Source organism: Thrips palmi, unplaced genomic scaffold, assembly GCF_012932325.1.
Source record: "Thrips palmi isolate BJ-2018 unplaced genomic scaffold, TpBJ-2018v1 HiC_scaffold_16, whole genome shotgun sequence".
Classification (NCBI taxonomy): Eukaryota; Metazoa; Arthropoda; class Insecta; order Thysanoptera; family Thripidae; genus Thrips; species Thrips palmi.
The window spans coordinates 260,031-272,897 of record NW_023144625.1 but is presented as its reverse complement, the minus strand read 5'-3'; the positions used below and the strand labels follow the sequence as shown (position 1 = coordinate 272,897).

The 12,867-nt window shown below is 45.1% G+C and overlaps 1 protein-coding gene across 1 annotated transcript in view; it reads right to left on the bottom strand.

Moving 5' to 3' along the window:
* Positions 1-11,192, bottom strand: part of LOC117642381 (probable cytochrome P450 301a1, mitochondrial) — a 35,345-nt gene extending 24,153 nt beyond the window's left edge. Inside the window, exon 1 of the mRNA XM_034380482.1 lies at positions 11,037-11,192. The gene's annotated coding sequence lies outside the window, so the exon portion shown is untranslated. The remainder of the gene's footprint in view (positions 1-11,036) is intronic.
* Between the last annotated feature and the right edge of the window lie 1,675 nt (positions 11,193-12,867).

Here is a 12,867-nt window from a genome sequence, read left to right as displayed (position 1 = left end):
AAGCAAGCCGAAGGCCCGAAGCCCGAAGGGTAGGCCGCATCAAAAATCACCGATTTTTGCGAATTCACATTTCTCTGAAAGATCATGTTCAGAAACGACCCTCCACCAAATTTGAGCGCGTTCCGACGACGGGAACCCGAGGCGCACAGTGCCTAAAGATTTGCGGTCCGCGGGTTGCCTACCTCTAGCTGCTTCTTCTCGGCGCCGCGGCTCTCTGCTGGTGCACTCAAGGAACGCAACACAGCGTTGGGGCTGTCCTTTGGGGTCAGTACTACACATTCAATACGTTTTGAGCACCGTCGGGTGCGACCCCGCGAGTACACCGCGAGAAAACCGCGAAATCGGTTTACTCTACTTTCTACGCATTTGAAGCGTTCGCGGCGGGCGAAATCGCTGGTGGAGCAGCACAACCATATCGGCCAAGGACACACAAAGTTTGAGCAGAATGCGCCACCTGCATCACCGTCAAAATGAGGGGAACAGTGTTGCGCCGGGAAGCTAGGCCACTGGTTGGCCATAACAAAAGTCACCGATATTTGCAAATCGACCTATTTCCGCCTATTTCTAGGAGACCATGCTTAGAAACGACCCTTCACCGAATTTGAGCGCATTCCAATAACAGGAAAACGAGTTCCACTGGGTGAAAATGTGATTGTGCCGCGGGTGGCCTACCTCCGGACCGAGCGCAACACTATTCCCCTCATTTTGACGGTGATGCAGGTGGCGCATTCTGCTCAAACTTTGTGTGTCCTTGGCCGATATGGTTGTGCTGCTCCACCAGCGATTTCGCCCGCCGCGAACGCTTCAAATGCGTAGAAAGTAGAGTAAACCGATTTCGCGGTTTTCTCGCGGTGTACTCGCGGGGTCGCACCCGACGGTGCTCAAAACGTATTGAATGTGTAGTACTGACCCCAAAGGACAGCCCCAACGCTGTGTTGCGTTCCTTGAGTGCACCAGCAGAGAGCCGCGGCGCCGAGAAGAAGCAGCTAGAGGTAGGCAACCCGCGGACCGCAAATCTTTAGGCCCTGTGCGCCTCGGGTTCCCGCTGTCGGAACGCGCTCAAATTTGGTGGAGGGTCGTTTCTGAACATGATCTTTCAGAAAAATGTCGATTCGCAAAAAAAAAATTCGATTTGATGCGGCCTACCGAAGGGTCGCCGAGGTTGCCTGGCGGACGCGGCCAGAGATGCAGTTTTCGCCAGTTTTCGGCGCGCTGTTGAGCGAGTCACATCGCACAGTAGCGCATCTGTGATCAGTGAACATTGAGGAACGCGCACAAGTCACATCTACTTTTCACTCGTTACTTTCTAGGAGCGATGTTCAGGCGATTCGCGACTGTTCTAGAAGTAATTTTTGGTGAGGTGTCCTGTACGGCGTTTTCCTAAACATTGATCGAATTTGAGTGCGTTGCTGTACTAAGTGTCCCAAACAAACAACTATCCGCTTGGCTGCTGGCTACCGCAAGTGTGTGTGTGTCTCAAACTTGTAGGACGGGCGGTGAGAGGGTGGGAGGTGTATTATTTTATTCGCCTCTCCTCTTTCACCCTCGTCCCCAAGTGTTCCCATCATTTGCAAACAGCTTCAACGAGTTCGCTTGTGCAGGCATGTACTTGCAGGTATGCTACAGTTAGTGCATGATCAAAATTTGTGTGTTATATTCCACTGGAGGCTGTAAATCGCGTCCCTTGCCGTGTCTGACCGGCCACCGTGCCCCGAGCCGAGTCGAGCCGAGCCGCCACGGCAGTGGTGGCCGCCCAGCCGAGCCAGGTAGGGTGAGCCGAGCCGGCGCTAGGGCGCGCTCCCGCGGAAAATCCCCGGCCGGCCGGCCGGCCCAAGCAACCTGCGTCCGAAGGGAAAGGGGGAAAGGGAGGGGCGAGGGGCAGCAGGCTGGTGCATTTGTTCGGACTGTCCCTTTTTCGACTAGCGTTGGTACTCAGGACAAGTCCGGAATCTTTCTGACTTTGGTCTTTTTCAATGTTTTTGGGAACTGTCCGAGGGCGGATTTAGGAACTGTCCCGGTCCGACTTTTGGAGCCGTTTGCGGACGGTCCGCAAACGGTTGTTTTTGGCTGCTTTTCGGACTCCAACATTTTCGTACGGGTCTTTACACCCTAATTTCAAAATTTAGGTTAATGTGAAGAGAACGAGTATTGTGCTCAAAATCAGTTTTTGTTAGCTACATGATTCAACTCTCTATGCACACAAGGAAAACCATATGTAATGTACTCATTTGAAAGATCAAAGCCTCATCTTTAAGGCGTAAATGAAGTATTTTTCATTTCATTATGAAAGTTTTTGAGCAAATGAAGATTGAAAATGTTCATTAAAACTGGCTGGTGTCTAGTAATGAGAGGTTATAACACTTCGTTGTTTCGTGATTAATATCGAATTTGCATGTGCCATAGCACAAATCCACTTCCCTGTGCTTTGTTTAACATTTTTCATTTGAGGATTATCTCTCTTAGCAAACAAACATTTAAAATATCTGCAGTTTTTCAACCTTCCTTTGCACGGCCTGCCGCTAACATCGGCGACCCGTGGCGCCACCACGCGGATTTCAAACGAACTACTGTAATGGCGGTAGATGTTGAACGTACTTTCATTTCGAGCTTAACAATTATTCAACTACCTGGCCACTTGTGTTAACCACTAGACATCCTTTATTCACAAAACAAATGTGTAAAGAACGAGTCATTTATTTAATATCAATTCATTGATATTTCGCACCATTCCTTTAAACTCTTTTTCTTTACTTCTTGTTGAAAAAATATTAATTTTGAACAAGTGACCAAAGTAGCTTTGAGACGTTTAAATACGATCCCTTGACAGCGTTATGCCGCAAAGCAGCCCCGTCTGTCACCCTCGTTTACTCAGCTACGGCCATTTTAAAACCAGACTGTTTTGGCCTACAGTTGATTTTTGGAACCATTTGTGGGTCAGCAATTTTTCAAGCTACTCGCGCCTCAAGTCTTGTTCAACTTGGTCCAAAACTTACGTTCACTCTCATTCCAGGAACGTGACATCACGTTGAAACGAACGTGACAACATGTCACGTTCGTTTGAGCGTTGTGTCACATTCGTTTCGGTGTGAATTGGCCAAACACCAGCTTGTTCACATTCAAACAAATGTGACACAATGCTGAAACGAACGTGACTAAATGTCACGTTCGTTTCAACGTGATGTCACATTCCTGGAATGAGTGTGTTGGCTTACGTGTTAAGGTTACGCACTTAAATCGGCATGGGCGTCCCCCTTCATTCCTTAACTTAATTCTCTGAAAATGTTTGAAAAACTTCCCTTCTTTCCTTTTTTTCTTGCCCTCGGATATGCCCAATTTTCAGATGAATTTTACAGGTCTCTCTTTGCTTCCCTATAGGTAGCGTTGTGGTCGTTGCTCAGATCTCCGCGCTGTTTCAGGTGAAAAAGAAAGGTTGAGGGAACACCCATATCGAATTTGAAATCTTTTCACGCATATATAGATCTGTAGCGGCCTGTCAAACAAAATGACCCATATGTATCACTGTGGCAACAAGCTACGGAAAAATCTTGGAAAGAGCTTGTGGTAAATATCCGTAGCCCCCTTGTCAACTGTGAAAAATTCCGTACTTTTGTACGGAATTGATTCAGAAAATTATAGTACGTAGGTACGGAGAAAAGTACGGAACGTCCGTACTTGTTCCATATGAACAGGGAAGTTCCGTATAGTTGGCATCTCTGCAAAGTCAAGTGTGTACCAGGCATGCACTTCTTGGTGCATGCCTCCAAGCACACACTTCCTGGTGCATGCCTGGCAGGCACACACTTCTTTTCTGCATGCCTGGCAGGCACACACTTCCTGGTACATGCCTCAGGCACACACTTGCCGTCGCTTATGCATGCATACAAGCAAGTTGCCTGAGGCATGCACTAGGAAGTGAGTGCCTGCCAGGCATGCAGAAAAGAAGTGTGTGCCTGCCAGGCATGCACCAGGAAGTGTGTGCTTGGAGGCATGCACTTAAGTTTGCAGAGCAAGTACGGACGGTCCAGGCAAATTCGGGCAAATTATTGACCAGACATGTTCCGTACCGTCACGGGGGTAACTTGGGACACTTTTTCACGTTTTTTGAACGCCAGAGGCAAGATTCTCAACCCAGACCAATGGATGCTAACTATGTTAAAGTTTGGCCCTTTCCCCATGATTTCATGCTTGTCTGGTTCATTCACTGAGAAAACAAATGCGGAGGATTCCGCACAATCTGGTGCGGTGTAATTTTCTATCAATTTGACCGCACTAACTGATGCGGAGAAGATTGACTTCATTTACTCATGCGGAGTGTGCCAAATTGATGCGGTCTCAGTTTTGACCGCATTAGTTTAGGTGGATTTCAAGATCCCACGATATCTACAGCAGTGGCAACTTCCCTTCCCAGTCCATCCTCAAAGCGGTTACGTTTACTTGGCCATCTCATTTACTTCTTAAACAATATTATTTGGGAAACCAGTACATACCTGTCATTCTGTCATGTAGATGTTTGTAACGCTGAGATGAGCGTAAAGTTAACAGCGATCAGCCTCATTAAAAAGCAGTAGTTTTTTTAAATAAAAACCAATGATTGAAACTGCATATTGTTAGCGATGAATTGTCACACAATTTGAAAACACAATTCAAAATTATTTTTATCTTAACAGCACTGAGGTATCCAATGCTGTCCAGCCCAGGGCTAGGTTGAGGTTAAGTGACCGGGTTGCTTTGGCAGAAATATTTTCAATACTGCAATATAGAAGCATGTCAACACATGCGAAGCACTACAGTACAACTGTATTTTAGTAATATTCATAATTTTATGCTTTGAAACATCCACAACTATTGAAAATTCGTTTTTTTTCACACAAAGAAAGTTCAAGACACACACTTTCATAGTGAACAACAAAACAAACCTAACAACAAGAAGATGGTAGGGCCAACCTAAGATCTTGAGAACGTGTTAGCGTTAAAGTAAAGCCAACTTTGGATGTATATTAGGGATTTTTAAGGGAATGGTATGTTTATTAAAGCTTAAAATTTGATGAACGACTCACACAAAAGAACAACTTTATAGTTTACTTTCTGACTCATATGATGTTATTTTCTTATGTTGGCACTCCTTTGTTTTTGTTTATCTTATTTATTTTGTTGTTGATTGTGTGTGACAGTGTCAGAGTATGATTTGAAAGATTATTCCTTTAAAAACGTTCTTACAATGGTTTGGAATGACTCAGACCCTGAAATTATGAAATAACCTCAATCAAAGAAATGCTGTAGTGCGTCGTGTGCGTTGACTTGTTCAAATACAGCAGCACAGACAATTCTTCAGTCAAGCAGCCGGCGGGTTTAACCTTACCAGCATACAGCATAGCCTGGCTCATGGAAACTAGTAATGCTATCACCAAGAAGTTTGAGGCTAAAAATAATTTAAAGTGATGAATAACAATAGTTTGATACTGCATTTGGAACAATATCCAGTGTCAATCAACATTTTATACAGACAAAATTATTATTCCGTGGCTTGCTGTTTCAAACACAGGATATTTACTCATCGCAGCGTTACAAAAATTAACGTCAAAGGTATGTGTTGGTTAGTCAATGATAAGCATCAGAAGTAAATGAGAAGGCACAGTACATGCCATCCTTTTCTGGTTGTCCAGTAAGAGACGGAAAGTTGGTAGCAGCCGCTAGCTGTTTAGCTGTCATGAAATGTAGGACTCCGCATCAGTTCATGCGGTCAAAATGGAAACCGCATCAGGAAATGCGGTTAAATTTTACACTGCATGACTCCTGCGGTGAAATTGCATCAAAATCCTGGCTATTCAGGTGACCGCATCACTTCATGCGGTCACTTACTTTAACCGCATTTCAAATGCGGAATTCTCCGCATTTGTTTTTTCAGTGTTTGCCTCGATTATATCGTCTCCCAGTGGTCTTGAAAGAGTGTCCCAAGTTACCCCATGACCGGGGGTAACTTGGGACAGTAGATAATTACCTACATTCCCATGCATCTATTGATGTTAACGGATGTAATAAATTTAAGTCACAACATGTGGACCAAGAATTCAGGCCTAGGAACTATTGTAGGACCGATATTGGACTATATCTAGGGCTCTACGTGCAACTCTCTTTTCTACTGGTATTATCCAAGCATTTTCTGAAAATTTCAAAACATGGATTACCAGAAGACAAAACTGCAAAGCAAGGCATCTCTTTCCATCATCAGCGTAAAATCCGAAGTTAAAGTTATGTCAGGGACCGAGTCAGGCAACTCCTAGAAGGCTAGGACTGCTGGAAACATGAGGAACAGACTGTCCCAAGTTACCCCGTAAATTTTCGATTTTTGATAAATTGAAGCCAGGATCGAAGATGGAAAAACTATAATCAACGCCCCTTAGCGAACGTTATTGTCTGTGTATGATCTAACAACCAAGAGAGACTAATCGGCCAAATCTGTATTTCACTCCTTGCACTTGGGCCAACTTGTCAATGATTGAAATATTTTGTCAAAAACCCTATTACGTAGTTTCCCGTTTCGCAAATACTAATTGTGATGTTATGCACCTCCTCCACCTTTCCGCGCGTGCCCTGAGGCCTCTGAAACAAAACCCTGCCACGGGTTTGACGCTAAGAACCCCTGTCGCTGAATGGCAGCACCAACAAGCTGTACAGGGCAGACTGTCCCAAGTTACCCCTGGTGTCCCAAGTTACCCCCGTTGACGGTACTTTTTTCTGTACTTTTTTCTCACAGTGATCCCAATATTCTCCAGGCTCTTAAAGTGTTCTCCGTGTAGGACTATTCAGTCTTCCAGGTGCTATGGAGAAGACAGTGCGGTCCAACGGAGAATATTGTAAGAGCCTACGGAGAATCCTGGCAAAAAAAATTAACAGAATTTTCCATACCTTTCTGCCGCAGTGTAATTGATTCGTGACCCACAATTGATTTTTTACCTTGTTCATCTTTCCTTTCCGTAACAAAACCACCGCATAGCTCAGCATATTTACCTACCTACGAACATTTTGTCGGTCTCATATTATCATTCCTTGATTATAAATTTTGGCTACTTATCTTAATTTGTGATTCTCACAATCAATCGCATTCTGTAATTTAAGCTTTAGATTAAAAAAAAAAACAACTACAAACAAACAAAAAACAAACATTTATAAATATTTTTGACAGAGGTTGTGTTGTGCTTGCAATGACTGTGACGTGTCACTTTTATTTCATCATTGAAATAACTTTTTGTTGATGGTATTAGGACCGATCCGAAAGTTCAGCATAAGAACCGGCAGTGACAATGTTCTCTTAAGACTCGATATAACATCTGCCATATTAAATTTATTTGTTCCAGCACGCCAATCAGTGTCTCTTAACATATGTTAGGAGACCTACTGATTGGCGTGCTACCACGACGTTCACATATGCAAATTCTCTACAGCATCATGTTTCTAAACTGTTGCATCAACATATGTTCCTTTTGATTTGTCAAGGACTCCAAGTTCAGGTCGCGTTTGATAAGATTACAGAACCTACCAGATGAGAAGGCGTCCGATCACGCGCAAGTAAAGATAGTCTCCAAGGTACAATGGCACCGCTGTACACTGCTACAGGATCACTGTGAAATTGGGCATTTTTGGACCTTCAGTACTTTCGCTTTGTCTCGGGGACACGAAAATGACATGAAGAAACGTAAATGCCATATCGGTCAATTTACTTCTATTGCTTCGTGACATCCACATGACGGCAGAATTCTCCAATTTTGATCGTCAACACTGGTAATCCAAAGGCGTAAAAATCAAGAACCTATAAAGCCCCAATCCGACTGACTCACTGCACTCTAAAAAAAGTTACAGAATTTTGAATCATTTTTGATGCAGGATTTTGTATCACCTGCATTGGTTACAAATATTTGTATAAGTGATATAGAATTTTGTAACAGATGTGCCGGTTACAGAAAAATGAATCATTTTGGACCTTGATACAGAAATTTGTTACATGAAGGTTACAATATTATGTTTGTAACATAACTGATACAGAAAATTGTAACTGGATACTAAATTCTGTATCAGAGATAAAAACATAATGTTTTAACGGCAAAATTGAACAGCAGTGCCCATAGAGACAAGTTAAACTTAGAGTTTTCATGTGCTTTTATTTTTCCCGACTCTGAATAAGAGATTCAGTCTCGTGTATGCTTGGCTGGCAAGGCCTCCGTCCCTTACTGCGCGCGTCTCAGGTCACCGGCTACCTGCGCCGCTCCCTCCACGGCGTCCGCACAGCGCAGTTGGTAGCGTGGCGGGCCGCCAACCCAGAGTTTGGGGTTCGATTCCCGACTTCTCAGAGAACATCTGGGAAAGTTGTTACTCGAAGAATGGCATAAGGACCTTCAATCAGACCCACGGAGACTACGTTCGAACAAAATTCTCATTTTGAAGCTTGATTTGGAAGAATAACGACTGTATACAAATTTTGTAACCGTTACGAAATTCTGTAACCAAGTTACGAAGAAAAAAATTGTATCCATCGTGATACAAATTTCTGTAACACATGTTATTGAAAAAGCTGCGTAACCATGTTACAAAATTCTGTACTGATTTTTTTTAGAGTGTGACTCACTCATAGAAATGTTTGGGGTGAAGGAGTGGTCGTAGAGACTTCCGGTTTTTTCCATTCAATTCCAAATTTTATGGGAAAATTGGGTAAAATCCCAAAAGTTGAAAATTCCTCACCGTTTCCGAGAAAACCTACTTTATCTACAAAAAAGGGGAACAAATTTCTCACCGTTTCCGAGCAAACCTAGTCAATCTTCAAAAAAGGGGACCGACCGACTAAAAATTTTTATTCGCCCCATCGGTAGGTCTGGTCGAGACATTTCCGAATCTGTGCCGCAATCCGGTCTCCGTCACTGGCAACATCCTCAAAAAACGATTAAATAGGCCTAAATTCAACAAAATCCACTCAATCTTCAAAAAAGGGGACCGACCGACTAAAAATTTTTATTCGCCCCATCGGTAGGTCTGGTCGAGACATTTCCGAATCTGTGCCGCAATCCGGTCTCCGTCACTGGCAACATCCTCAAAAAACGATTAAATAGGCCTAAATTCAACAAAAGACGCAAAAGAGGCCCATTAGTTTGGCCTTCGGTCACATTGACCATAATGAACACAGATCTTATTCTTGTCAAAGCAGTCTTCAATATTTTCCGGACCTTGAATGCCGTTGACTGCCACAGTAGCCAATACAATACAAGCTATCTATTTGGGCAGTAATAGTACCTTAAAAATTAATGGTCAAAAGCAGTTAAATAGACCCTTCCAAAAAGCAGTACAGTTACTTCATTAGAAAATTTCCCTTTGGTCACCACGGACTTACTAAAAATACTCCGGTACGCGCCCCACACATGCGGGGGTCTGGGGGCGGAGCCCCCAGCGAGCAGCGCGAGTTACGCCCTATAGGGCACTAATACTCATTTACGCCCCTCAAGGGTGTAAATCGTTCTATGCCCTGGGGAAGGGCGAGAATGATACAGGCATTTTAAGCAAAAGTTTAGTGCCCTGCAACAGGCATTATCGATTCACGTCGCTCCAATTGCCTAAATGGTTTACGCCCTTAAAGGACACACACTGTAAATGTCTTACGGTGAAAGGCTGCGCCAACATGTTATGGTGAAAATTTTCTCCATAATACCAACGAAATTCGTCAAAATATCTATAAGGTACAGTGAACTGTCAATGGTATGTTACGAAGTCAGCTGCACCACCAAAATATGGAACATTTTCACCGTAATATGGAGAATCTGCACTGTGTACAGCAGTGAACAGCATTTGGAGTGTAGTTTTAATCCCTTTGTTTCATCAGTGAACAGTGATTGTATTTTGACGAACAGGATTTCGACCATTCCTTCATGTCAATTGACGTCCACATGATATTACTATTCTTTGCGTGGTACCTCGATGCCATTGCTCCGGCTGCCCGCCTAGTGGCGAGCGGAGCTGGAGAGAGAGAGGGGGGGGGGGAGAGGGGAGAGGAAGAGATTCTGGAGTGGGGACGGCTACGCGAGCCGTGACCTTGGGACGCTGTGCGGCTGCACGCCTGGGAGCCGCGGATGTTCTGCGAACACTGCGAGTGCCGTCGCCTCCTCACGTCCTCACAGACGCAAGCTTCGCCCTTCCAGGCAAAATGTCGCTGGGGGCGAGGCGGCCGGTCGGGCCAGGAGAGCGCCACACCCAGAGAAGACTGGAGCAAGGCAAAGTCCCAGCGTGACTCACGGGCTGGTCAGATAGGAAAGAGCGCACACAAGCCCTTGAGAGATACACTGGCTTGTATGTTGCCAACGGCCCTTGCTGCGAGACAACAGTCTCGCGTTATTCAAGAAAACGACAGACGGATAGAAAACCAGCCATCAGAACAAAAATAAACTATCCCTAGTTGCAACGGGTCCTGACGAGGGGACAGGAAAACATGGCGTTGCTGTGACGAGAAAAGCAAAAATGTGTGATCCCTTTTCCCGGCACAGAACGATTCGTGTCGTTGGCCTGCTCGGCCTATCACTCTACAAAAAATGTCCTGTCAACGCCGTTAATTTATTACCAATGTTTGCTGATATGCAATTCACGGCGTTCTCTGTGATCTCGGTCACAGTGTTCACTGTGATCTGGCCACAGTAAACGCCGTGAATTGGAGCCTGATTTGCAGTACTTCGGTGCTCAGCGGCGTCAAACTCACAGTGTTTGCTGTGAACCAGATCACAGTGAACGAACACTGCGAACAAGATCACAGTGAATCGCGTGAGCAGATCACAGTAAACGCTGTGAATTGACCTACAGTGAAAACTGGTAATAAATTAACGGCATTGACAGAACATTTTTGGTAGAGTGTACAGACGGCTTGGAAATGCATCTGCAACGCTGAGGGCACGACAAGAATGCTGCTTCTTCCCTTTCCATTCACGGACAGTAAATCGAACGTGATTCGACAGTTGAGAGGCATGCCGGGTGGCTTCACGGGGGAACTTCGCCACAACGCCACTTACCTGCACAGGCAAGGGTTGCTAAATCTTCTTTCTCTATCTTAAGGCGAGCTGGACGCTCCTGCCGCAAAGCCGCGCGACTGGTGAGACACGGCAACAGCACGGCCTTGAGCTCGCTCGACCGCTGGGGCCACACTGCCAGAGGATGGCATGTTTGTATACACACACTGCCGCGGCGGGGCTCGGCCAGCAGGCGATGCGCTGCGGTGGGGGAATTCTGGTTGAGTCGCGAAGTTGACGGGCCGGCCCGGCGGAGCCTTTGCTAGAATAGAAAGGCCTGTACTTTGAGACATGGCATACAGTCTGCAAGGGAAAGTGGGGTGATTCCGGACGCTTTTCCTTTTTGCTCTCACTGCAAATGCAACGGCGATACTAAAGTACATTTGTTGGCGATACAATTGAGTATCGCCAATAAACGGCCTTACGGAAACGTATTGCCTTCAGAACGGCAATAAAAAAAGTATCGCCAAAATTTGGCAATACTTTTGGATATTGCCAAAACCACGGCATTTAACCAAGGTCTTCTCCCCTTGATTTATTCGACGTTTATTGCCAAATCGTGGCAATACTCCAAAGTATCGCCAAATTTTGGCGATACGTTTGTGTATCGCTGTTTTGAAGGCAATATTTTTCCGGAAGGCCGTTTATTGGCGATACTCAATTGTATGGCCAAAAAAGGTACTAAAAGTATTGCCTTTGGATTTACAGTGCTTGGAGATTGAATATGGTTCTTGGATCAAATGATATTACAGGAGAGTAAGGGAGAGTGGGGTAATTCCGGACGCTTTTTATCTTTTTGGTCTTTGAGCTTGAATACGCTTCTTGGGTGAAATAATATAACAGGAGAGTAAAGTATGAACCTTCAGCAACGGTCAGGGAGATCTACGTGCCCAACAAAAGCCCTGCACGTTCCGGAATTACCCCAGGCTAGGGTTATTCCGGACGATCTATGGGACAATTCCGGACGACCTTTAAATTTGACACTACTCGAACTTACTTTCGCTTGTTTTGATGTGAGGCATGCTTTTAGAAGGCGTACAAGGACATTTGCTGCGATTTAAAGTGTTTGATTATTACTCGGAATTGTTTCTGTACACAAGGTAGGTCTACGCCAGACCGCGTCTTGTCGTAACAGGCTTCGCGATGTCTCGTTGCCTGTTTCTCCTATCCGCGCCTAGCGTATCTACCCGACGAGTACCTACCTTGGCCTGCGGGCAATGGCTTGTCCACCGTCGATTTTTTTAACTGTTGCGTGCTGCCCCCCCCCCCCCCCCTCTTTCATTCTAGAATCTAGATAGAGTTGCTTCATCTGCAGATAACTCGATCTTGACCCTTGTAACTTTTTCACTTGTCCAGGCTGGGAGGGTCCCCCCCCCCCCCGACCCCCTTTCTTCAAGACAGAAGTGATCTGCACTGGTAAAACTAAAGCGTAACTCTATGCTTGAGTCAAGCATAAAGTTACGCTTGAAGACGTTACGCTTGAAATCAAGCATAGACTAGAAATTCCCCCATGCATTTAGATAGGGGGAATCTTGGCGGATGAGCCTGTTACGCTTGATTTCAAGCGTAACCTGATTACGCTTGAAAACAGTGGGTAATGCTACGCTTTAGTTTTACCAGTGCCAGCAGAAAACTCGATTTTTCGCCGTTTTTAAGTGGTTTTCGGCTAACTAAACCAGTTGAGCTAGGATAGTGAAATTTCGCGCGTGCCGAGCCAAGGACATACCCAATCAGTGTGCAAAATCTCACCGAGATCGGCCGAGCCGTTCAGGAGTAGTGCGGACACAGAGACAGACAGACAGGAAAAACTTTTCAACCCCACTGGAGTAACAGG